The sequence below is a fragment of the Acinonyx jubatus genome, chromosome D1 (genome assembly GCF_027475565.1).
Source record: "Acinonyx jubatus isolate Ajub_Pintada_27869175 chromosome D1, VMU_Ajub_asm_v1.0, whole genome shotgun sequence".
Taxonomy (NCBI): domain Eukaryota; kingdom Metazoa; phylum Chordata; class Mammalia; order Carnivora; family Felidae; genus Acinonyx; species Acinonyx jubatus.
In genome coordinates, this window is record NC_069390.1 from 104507352 (window position 1) to 104518403 (window position 11052).

Genomic DNA, 11052 nt, shown 5'->3' on the forward strand with positions numbered 1-11052 from the left:
TGTGACCCAGAGGCTAGTTTCCCTAAGGCATTTCTCAAATGCCAAACCCTGTCTTAGCTGAGGATGTGTTTTTTGGGGAGCTCTGGTTTACTAATTCGGTTGCAAACCTAGCACGGTGTCCTTGAGCTTTTTACCCCCCGCAACACTTTCCATTCAGGGCAACAACTAATGCCACATACACACCTGGATTGTGGCAGTGCACAGAACAGCGCTCGGTCCTTTGAGAGCAGGGCGTACGGAAACGGCACCCAGGTTGGTGATGTTTGACTCAGTCTGGGTCTGAGGAGTTCTCTTACACAGGGCTCTACCTTCCCTCTACACGGTGCCAATGCAGGCTGTGGACTCCGCATGTCGGAGCGGCTGATTTCAGTCAAAACAGCCCTTGGTGCCATGTGGCACCAATGTAAACAACTGGTTGGTTTGATGTCATGTAGACAGAACGACTCTTTGATGGATTGGGTTTTCGCTTTTCACTCGGTTCAAGTTGGCATGAGTTAGGGCGGTGCCTGCCAAGTATGTGGGCAGGTGGGGGCCCTGCACGGGTTGCTGTGTGTGGTGCTGGCAGCAGACCCGTGTTCCCACCGCCTTTTAGCTGTCTGCAGTGCTCAGTTTCGAGGGTGGGGGCAACAGAAGAGAGCCAAGTTTGGGAAGCCGATAACTAGGGTGGGGACTGAGTAGGTCAGTCACCTGAAAAAGTCGCAGATGTTTCCCAAGTTTACCGTCTTGTCCAGAGTGGAATTTGCCAGGACTTTGACATTCTCCCCAGCCGGTGCCTGTGTGTGACTGACCAGGCTGCAGCAAAGGCTTTCTTGGAATCTGAGGCTAAGAAAGATGAAAGGCCAATGCCGCCTGTCTGTCTGCAATGGGCATATTGCACAATAATAACTCTCTCTGATCTTTCTTTTGCATGTTCTTGGTTTCTCCACTTCTTTCTTTCAGCTTTGTAATACGACACCCAGCTGCTTCTTATCTTTGCTGCCTCCCCCCACCTCTGGACTCTCCTCTCTCAGATCCACACAGAGAGCACAGACCACTCCTGATTTGAAGCCTTAAGGACCCTGTCACTTCCCTTAATACCCTCTGTTTTCTGGACTCACTGTTTAATGATGCTGTAGCCAGGTGAGGACCGTAAACCAAGCCCCTCAACCCCTGCCTTTACCCTGCCTTCATTTCCTCTGTCTTTCAATTACAAGATGTCTTAGACAGACTCCTCATAGACCCCGGAGGCCCCGTCTCGAGGTAGGGACAAGGACCTAGTTTTGAATCTTTGATTTGGAGTTTTTTGGCTCCTCTGTAAACTTAGGAGGTGTGGAAAACCAGACTATTGACTTTCTTAGGTGGCTTCTATACTTTGTAAGCTTCTTCTGGAGGATAACAAAGAGCCTTGTACTGTCAGGCTAAGCCCAAAAGACATGGTATTTTCCGTTTGTGGGCCAGCTTCTGGGGTTACCACAGTCCAGTCGCCCCCCAGGTTTGGCCACTGGGTAGCTGCATAATGAGCTGTGACGTGAAAGACCTGTCTTGACCCTTCTGGGTCTGAGGAGTCAAAGCCACCAGCTCAGCAGGGGCATAACGAGAGTAGGTGTTTTCCAAGTATCCCAAACTCAGAAAACAGATCATTCCCATCACCAGTGGACAATTTACTTCATAAAGAGAGTCCCTGCCTGCTTCCTTTGCAACTTCCAAGAAGGTGGACTGTACTTTGAAGCAAGAAAAGAATTGCCCTCCCTATACCTTCTCTCAAAGACTTTGAATGCAATGGACAGGGGCCCCCAGCTGCTTGGGCCTCTCAGAGGTAGGAGTGGAGATTCCCACATAATTTTCAACATTAAGAAAAGCCAGTTATGAAATCACATGGGCTAATGGCAATATCAGCAGCCTCCTTTACTTTTAGTTGTAACACATGAGCCTAGTATGTTAACCTGTGGGAAAATAAGGTCTGCCTCCTGACAAACTACTTAAAATAATTTAAATGAGGGATTATTTTGCTAGAAAAGTATGTTTAAAACTGGGATGTGCAGGGAACCATAATGAAAGGAGCCATTAGAGGGGGAAAGGCAAGATGCATTTGGCGGCTTGCTCAGGAGTTTGTTGTGTGGGAACCTCTTCCAGATGTCTCTTTCTTTACAGAGCTCAGTGCCCGACACACAGTCCCAGGGGACTGACACACTTCACGGATTTTTTTCTGGGAACACAGATAACAGGAGATGGATTCATGTTTCACAATCCTTCCTTTCTGCTCATCCCCCAAGAAAGGCGTAAAGATGCTTAATAATGAGGGTTGAGGGCGGAGGAAGAGGGATAAGATAATACAAGCAGGATAATGGACAGGAATAAGGCTGATGATAATAATGGCGGTAGTTACCCTCTGCTTGTGCTCTGTCTCTGTCTTTCAAAAATGAATAAACATAAAAAAAAATTTTTTTAAAGGGAGTGGGGGCACCCGGGTGGCTCAGTCAGTTGAGCGTCCGACTTTGGCTCAGGTCATGATCTCCGGTTCTTGAGTTCCAGCCCTGCGTCGGGCTCTGTGCTGACAGCTCAGTGCCTGGAGCCTGCTTCAGATTCTGTGTCCCCCCCACCCCTCTCTCCGCCCCACCCCTGCTCGTGCTCTTGTCTCTCTGTCTTCCAAAAATGAATAAACATTTAAAAAAAAATTTTTTTTTGAATACTGGTGGTAGTTACTATAAGACTCATGATTGCTTGTCTGTGGATTTCAGAGTTTATTTAAATCCCATCATCCAGAGCCCATTATGATGTCAGCTAAGCAAGTGTGACTACCTCCATTTTGCAGATGAATAAATTGGTTACTCAGTAAATTGGTTTGAATCTAGACCTCCCAATTACTCAGTTAACCTTATGTCTTTCCAGAGTACCAAGCTACAGGGCTATGGTACAGTTTAAAGATGCTACCAGTCCTGCCCCACTCCTAATTATTCCATAGTCTTTTGGGGTTCCTAGACCTATGTTTTATGGTCAAAAACAACCTCTCACAGGAAAATTAGACTACCCATGACTAATGATAAAAAAAAATTTATAGCATCAGAATTGAACTTTTCTCCTCATAAAAAAGACATCTTTAAGAAAATAAATGGATAGTCCACAGATGAGTGGGAAAAATATACATAGCCAATATCTGACAAATCTGGGACAAATCAAGAGTAAAAAGACAATGTAATTTATAAAATGGGCAAAAAATCTGAAAGATACTTCACCAAAGGAGGTACACAAATGGCCAATAAGCATGTGAAAAAATGCTCAGCATCATCGGTCATAAAATGCAAATGAAAACCCCCGAGGTAGCACTACATACCCACTAGAATGGCTAAAATTTCTTAAAGGGACATCACTAAAGGATGTGGAGCAACCGGAACTCTCATACATTGCTGGGGGCATTCATAAAATGGTCCAACCACTTTGGAAACCTACCAGTGTGTTATAAACACACATTCACTCTAGCGACTTACCTAACAATAAGACTGACAAATATTTGTCCATACAAAGAGTTATACCCAAATATTCGTTGCAGATTTTATAGCCAAAACCACTAAACAACCTAAGTGTTCAGTGAGAGGAGAATGGATACATAAGCTTTGGCATACTCGCCAAGTGGAATGCTACTCATCACTAAAGAGGAATAAATGACAGACTCCTACAGCAACATGGTAGAATCTCAAACACACTGTGCTGGGTAAAAGAAGACAGACACAGAAGAGCACATCCTGTATGAGGCCACTTATGTGGGGACCAAGAACAGAAAAAATATATATAAACTTACAGTGATAGAAGTCAGAAAGTGGGTAGGAGGGTGGTAGAATTGATATGAGAAGGATCTAAGGGAAATTTGGAGGGTAATAGAGATGTTCTCCATTTTGAGTCATGGTTACATAGGTGTCTAAAACTGTCAAAACCCGTCTAACTCTCTGAACTCTTAAGATCTACACATTTATTGCATGTTAAGTATATCTCAATAAATTATTTTTTTCAGCGGACCCTGCTCAGTTAGCCACAGGGGTTATGGCCTTGCTCCTTGGAGGCCAATTTCTTCCCCTCTGGCTGAAATCTGAGATCTAAGCTAATGAAGTCCCCCAGCAGCCTGGGCCTAACTGGTGAAGGCCAGTGAAGGCGATGAACAGTTTCAGCAAAACAACTCTAACCAAAAGGCCTGCACAGTGGTGCTCAAAAGGCTGCTTCTCTCTGCTGCACCCCTGCCCCAGGGATCTACTGACCCCTTATTTATTATCTTCATCTGTTAAAACTCAAAGGGCGAATACCAGAGGCTCTTGCCAGTCATTTCTCACTGTTGTCCAAAAAGGAGTAAAGTACAAGTCTCTGTAGAATGCAGCTGGTTTAATAGGCCCAGAGTTACCCATCATATTGGGTGGGGAGATACTTCATTGTTGACATAGAAGCCAGCTCCAGTGGCAGACTTACTCCTAATTTTAAGGTTCCCTGGGCCTCACATAGAGATAGATTTTTAACCTTCAGGAAGGGATAATAAAAAAGGAGACTCAAGCCAGACCCATATGTTTCTAGACCAAGGATGCATGGTTTCCCCAGCAGAAGGATGTTGGTATTTAAACATTCCCTGGGGACCAAGGAGTGCCTATGCCAGTGAGACCAGGGGAATTCTAAACGAGTCAGGGACAGTCACAAGAATCATGTGCCTTTATCCTGGATAGAGTATAGGAAGATTCCACAGCCATTTACTTGAAAGACTGTCTAAAGAAAGAAGAAACAGGCTTTATGTATCCAAATGGCAAAACTGACTAATGTATAACAGTCACAAGAAACTGTATTTCTTTTTTTTTTTTTTATGAAATTTATTGTCAAATTGGTTTCCATACAACACCCAGTGCTCATCCCAACAGGTGCCCTCCTCAATGCTCATCACACACTTTCCTCTCCCTCCCACCCCCCATCAGCCCTCAGTTTATTCTCAGTTTTTAAGAGTCTCTTATGCTTTGGCTCCCTCCCTCTCTTTTTTTTTTCCTCTTCCCCTCCCCCATGGTCTTCTGTTAAGTTTCTCAGGATCCACATAAGAGTAAAACATATGGTGTCTGTCTTTCTCTGCCTGAGTTATTTCACTTAGCATCACACTCTCCAGTTCCATCCACATTGCTACAAAAGGCCATATTTCATTCTTTCTCATTGCCAAGTAGTATTCCATTGTATATATAAACCACAACTTCTTTATCCATTCATCAGTTGATGGACATTTATGGTTCGTTCCATAATTTGGCTATTGTTGAAAGTGCTGCTATAAACATTGGGATACGGGTGCCCCTATGCATCAGCATCCTCTTCCCACCAACAGTGCGAGAGGGGTCCCATTTCTCCACATCCTCTCCAGCATCTGTAGTCTCCTCATTTGTTCATTTTAGCCACTCTGACTCGCGTGAGGTGGTATCTCAGTGTGGTTTTGATTTGTATTTCCCTGATGAGGAGTGGAGTTGAACATCTTTTCATGTGCCTGTTGGCCATCTGGATGTCTTCTTTAGAGAAGTGTCTATTCATGTCTTCTGCCCATTTCTTCACTGTATTATTTGTTTTTCAGGAGTGGAGTTTGGTGAGTTCTTTATAGATTTTTGGATACTAGCCCTTTGTCTGATATGTCATTTGCAAATATCTTTTCCCATTCCATCAGTTGCCTTTTAGTTTTTGTTGATTGTTTCCTTTGCTGTGCAGAAGGTTTTTATCTTCATGAGGTCCCAATAACTCATTTTTGCTTTTCATTCCCTTGCCTTTGGAGATGTGTCGAGTAAGAAATTGCTGCAACTGAGGTCAGAGAGGTTTTTTCCTGCTTTCTCCTCTAGAGTTTTGATGGTTTCCTGCCTCACATTCAGATCCTTTATCCATTTTGAGTTTATCTTTGTGAATGGTGTGAGAAAGTGGTCTAGTTTCATTCTTCTGCATGTTGCTGCCCAGTTCTCCCAGCACCATCTGTTAAAAAGATTGTCTTTTTTCCATTGGATACTCTTTCCTGCTTTGTCAAAGATGAGTTGGCCATACTTTTGTGGGTCCAGTTCTGGACTCTGTGTCTATTCCATTGGTCTGTGTGTCTATTTTTGTGCCAATACCATGCTGTCTTGATGATGACAGCTTTGTAGTAGAGGCTAACTTCTGGGATTGTGATGCCTCCTGCTTTTGTCTTCTTCTTCGAAATTACTGTGGCTATTCGGGGTCTTTTGTGGTTCCATACAAATTTGAGGATTGCTTGTTCTAGCTTCGAGAAGAATGCTGGTGCAATTTTGATTGGGATTGCATTGAATATGTAGATTGCTTTGGGTAGTATTGAGATTTTAACAATATTTATTCTTCCAATCTATGAGCGTGGAATGTTTTTCCATTTCTTTGTATCTTCTTCAATTTCTTTCATAAGCTTTCTATAGTTGTCAGCATACAGATCTTTTGCATCTTTGGTTAGGTTTACTCCTAGGTATATTATGCTTCTTGGTGCAATTGTGAATGGGATCAGTTTCTTTATTTGTCTTTCTCTTGCTTCATTATTAGTGTATAAGAATGCAACTGATTTCTGTACATTAATTTTGTACCCTACGACTTTGCTGAATTCATGTATCAGTTCTAACAGACTTCTGGTGGAATCTATCGGGTTTTCCATGTATGATATCATGTCATCTGCAAAAAGTGAAAGCTTGACTTCATCATTGCCAATTTTGATGCCTTTGATTTCCTTTTGTTGTCTGATTGCTGATGCTAGCATTTCCAACACTATGTTAAACAACAGCGGTGAGAGTGGACATCCCTGTCGTGTTCCTAATCTCAGAGGGAAAGCTCTCAGTTTTTCCCTACTGAGGATGATATTAGCTGTGGGATTTTCATAAATGGCTTTTATGATGTGTGAGTATGTTCCTGCTATCCCGACTTTCTCGAGGGTTTTTATTAAGAAAGGATGCTGAATTTTGTCACATGCTTTTTCTGCATCGATTGACAGGATCATATGGTTCTTATCTTTTCTTTTATTAATGTGATGTATCACATTGATTGATTTGTGAATGTTGAACCAGCCCTGCAGCCCAGGAATGAATCCCACTTGATCATGGTGAATAATTCTTTTTATATGCTGTTGAATTCCATTTGCTAGTATATTGTTGAGAATTTTTGCATCCATATTCATCAGGGATATTGGCCTGTAGTTCTCTTTTTTTGCTGGGTCTCTGTCTGGTTTGGGAATAAAGTAATGCTGGCTTCGTACAATGAGTCTGGAAGTTTTTCTTCCCTTTCTATTTTTTGGAATAGCTTGAGAAGGATAGGTATTATCTCTGTTTTAAATGTCTGGTAGAATTCCCCAGAGAAGCCATCTGGTCCTGGACTCTTATTGTTGGGAGGTTTTTGATAACTGATTCAATTTCTTCGCTGGTTATGGGTCTGTTCAAGTTTTTTGTTTCTTCCTGCTTGAGTTTTGGAAGTGGGTGCTTAGGAATTTGTCCATTTCTTCCAGGTTGTCCAGTTTGTTGGCATATAATTTTTCATAGTATTCCCTGATAATTGCTTGTATTTCTGAGGAATTGGTTGTAATAATTCCATTTTCGTTCATGATTTTATCTATTTGGGTCATCTCCCTTTTCTTTTTGAGAAGCCTGGATAGAGGTTTATCAATTTTGTTTATTTTTTCAAAAAAAACAACTCTTGGTTTCATTGATCTGCTCTACTGTTTTTTTAGATTCTATATTGTTTATTCCTGCTCTAATCTTTATTATTTCTCTTCTTCTGCTGGGTTTCAGGTGTCTTTGCTGTTCTGCTTCTATTTCCTTTAGGTATGCTGTTAGATTTTGTATTTGGAATTTTTCTTGTTTCTTGAGATAGGCCTGGACTGCAGTGTATTTTCCTCTCAGGACTGCCTTCGCTGCATCCCAAAGCGTTTGGATTGTTGTATTTTCATTTTCCTTTGTTTCTTTTTTTTTTTTTTAATTTTTTTTCAACGTTTATTTTATTTTTGGGACAGAGAGAGACAGAGCATGAATGGGGGAGGGGCAGAGAGAGAGGGAGACACAGAATCGGAAACAGGCTCCAGGCTCTGAGCCATCAGTCCAGAGCCTGACGTGGGGCTCGAACTCGCGGACCGCGAGATCGTGACCTGGCTGAAGTCGGACGCTTAACCGACTGCGCCACCCAGGCGCCCCTCATTTGTTTCTATATATTTTTTAATTTCTTCTCTAATTGCCTGGTTGATCCATTCATTCTTTAGTACGGTGTTCTTTAACCTCCATGCTTTTGGAGGTTTTCCAGAATTTTTCTTTAATACCCCACTTACAACAATGGATAGATCGTCTAGACACAGGATCAGTAAAGAAAGAAGGGCCCTGAATGATACATTGGATCAGATGGACTTGACAGATACATTTGGAACTCTGCATCCCAAAACAACAAAATATACTTTCTCCTCGAGTGCACATGGAACACTCTCCAAGATAGATCACACACTGGGTCACAAAACAGCCCTTAATAAGTATGAAAGAACTGAGATCATACCATGCACACTTTCAGACCACAATGCTATGAAACTTGAAATCAACCACAAGAAGCTGGATTTTGATGCAACATAAAAAGGGCGTTTGTAACAACCAGAGCTTCTTGGCATTCCATTCACATACCTACCCATTCAGCCTGTAATTTTTGAGTACCTACTGTGCTGTGACCACCACACTGCATCAGTTGCAGACTCGGCCCTGAAAGATGTTCACTGCAGAACACAGGACAAGGTGTGACTGACTATAGGTAACGCAGATACAGGGCAGCAAGAGGGAAACACAGGTACGAGGGCCACATCAAGAGAGGGAAGGATTATTTCTAGGCTCAGCCGGGCCCTCCATGAGGTTCACCAGTCATTTTGCTCCTCCTCATTTATTCTTTCATCCATTCAATAAATATTCATTGAGCTCTACTATGTCTCAGGCACTGTTCCAAATGCTGGGGATACTGAGTGGATATGTCCTACTGCCAAAAAGCAAACAGATCTAGCATGTCAGTTGGCGACTGGTCCTATGGAGAAATAGGGTTGCTCTGGATGTTTATCACTCCCTTCAAGCAATCAAATAGTCCCTCTTCTCTCACTGTTGACTAGAGTGACCTCCCACCTCACCAAGAAAATTGCCTCAGACCCCCCTCCCCTGCACATCCCAACTACCATCACCTCTTGCCATTCTTAGTTAATTAATTTCTGACTCAGAGAAAAGAAAAATTCTGACTCCTCCACTTATGCTCTTCCCCTCCCTCAAAGGCGGTGCTCTACACTAGGTGTTATATGTAGGGGATGAATCACTGGCTTCTACTCCTGAAATCATTACTGCACTATATGCTAACTAACTTGGATGTAAATTAAAACATTGATTTGAAAAAAAAAAAAAGGCCTTGCTCTATCAGCTCTGCCAGTCCCCATGCTCCTTACCTTTTCTCTCCTCATTCATTGGCCTGTTTGAAATCCACACATTTTTCGTTCCTTACACTCCTAAAGCAACATTCCTTAGCTGCACCCCCAAGATGGCAAGTAGTTTTTAGTCCAGAGCTAGTTGGACCGATTGGGGCCTTACCTTCCTGAGCACGGTGGCAAGGGAGAGTTCCCCAGATCATGTGTGGACTCACAGAAAAGATATATCTGATGGGTTATTATGCTACTACCCATGGTCACAGAAAGTGCCAGGTGTTGTGGGGTTCCTGATGAGCACCTGTGGGTCCTGTTGCACCCTGACTCTCCTTCTCAACCTTCAGTGCCAAACTTCTTCAGAGCTCATGTTACGCTTCTTGCCTCTACCAGTTCACCTCATTTTGATTACATCACCTAGCCCACCATGCTTCTGTCTACTGACCTGCTCCTGCAAAGAACACACAGTGATGACCTAAGTGCAGACACAATAGCTCTCCCCCTCATTGGGCCGGATATCTTGGGAGCATTAACTCTTGGTGTTCCCCAAGGTTGTGTCCTCCGGCCTCTGCTCACCTTTCCATCACTTCTACTCTGGTAGCTTGTCCCTTCAGTCTCCTGCCCAGAGAGCTGCCCTGAATCACTGCACATTTCCACTTGGGACCTGCTGTGCATCACAAACTCTTGGTATTTAAAAGAAGACTCGTTATCCTCTCTGCAAATGCTTCCTGCTCCTGAATGCCGTTTCATAGTTTATAGTCGTGCTCATCTTGCAAGCACTGGAGCCAGATTAGTTGAAGTGATTGTTAACCTCTTCCTCTCCTTTACCTTATATTCAAATCCATCACACACCCCTTTCTGTCAATACCACCTCAGAAATGTCTCTTGAATTCATGACCTCTTCTCTGTCCTCACTGCCACTTCCTTGGTTCCGGCTGTCGTCTCTCTCCCACAATTGGAATGACCTATTTATCTCCTTTTCTTTATGCTAACACCATGTCAGTCTAATTCTTGTCTTCTGCCACTAGAATTCTTGAGAGACAAACCTCAGCATGCTATTCCCTTAGTTAAAACCCCCTGGAAATTATCCAAATGTCCTTTAACCGGTGAGTGGTTAAACAAACATACCATGGAACACAACCCAGCAATGAGAAGAAACAGACTCTTTTTATGTGACACGATTGGGGTGAATCTGAGGGAAATTATGCTGACCGAAAAAAACAAAAAGCCAATCTCAAAGGCTACATACTGCATGACTCCATTTATGTAACAGTCATGAAATGTCATAGACGAAGTATGGATTGGTGGTTGCCAAGTACCAGGGACAGGGGGATGGGTGTGGCTATAAAGCAGTGACACAGGGGAGTCTTTTTTTTTTTTTTTAACATTTATTCCTTTTGTGAGAGACAGAGCACAAGGACAGGAGGGGTGGAGAGAGTGAGGGAGACACAGAATCTGAGAAGTCTCCAGGCTCTGAGCTGTTAGCACTGAGCCCGATGTGGGGCTCCAACTCACGAACTGTGAGATCATGACCTGAGCCGAAGTCAGACACTTAACCAACTGAGCTACCCAGGTGCCCCGGACACAGGGGAGTCTTGTGATTATGGCACAGTTGAGTATCTTGGTTGTGATGGAAGTTACTCAAGGCTACACAAGTGATCAAGTTGCCTAGG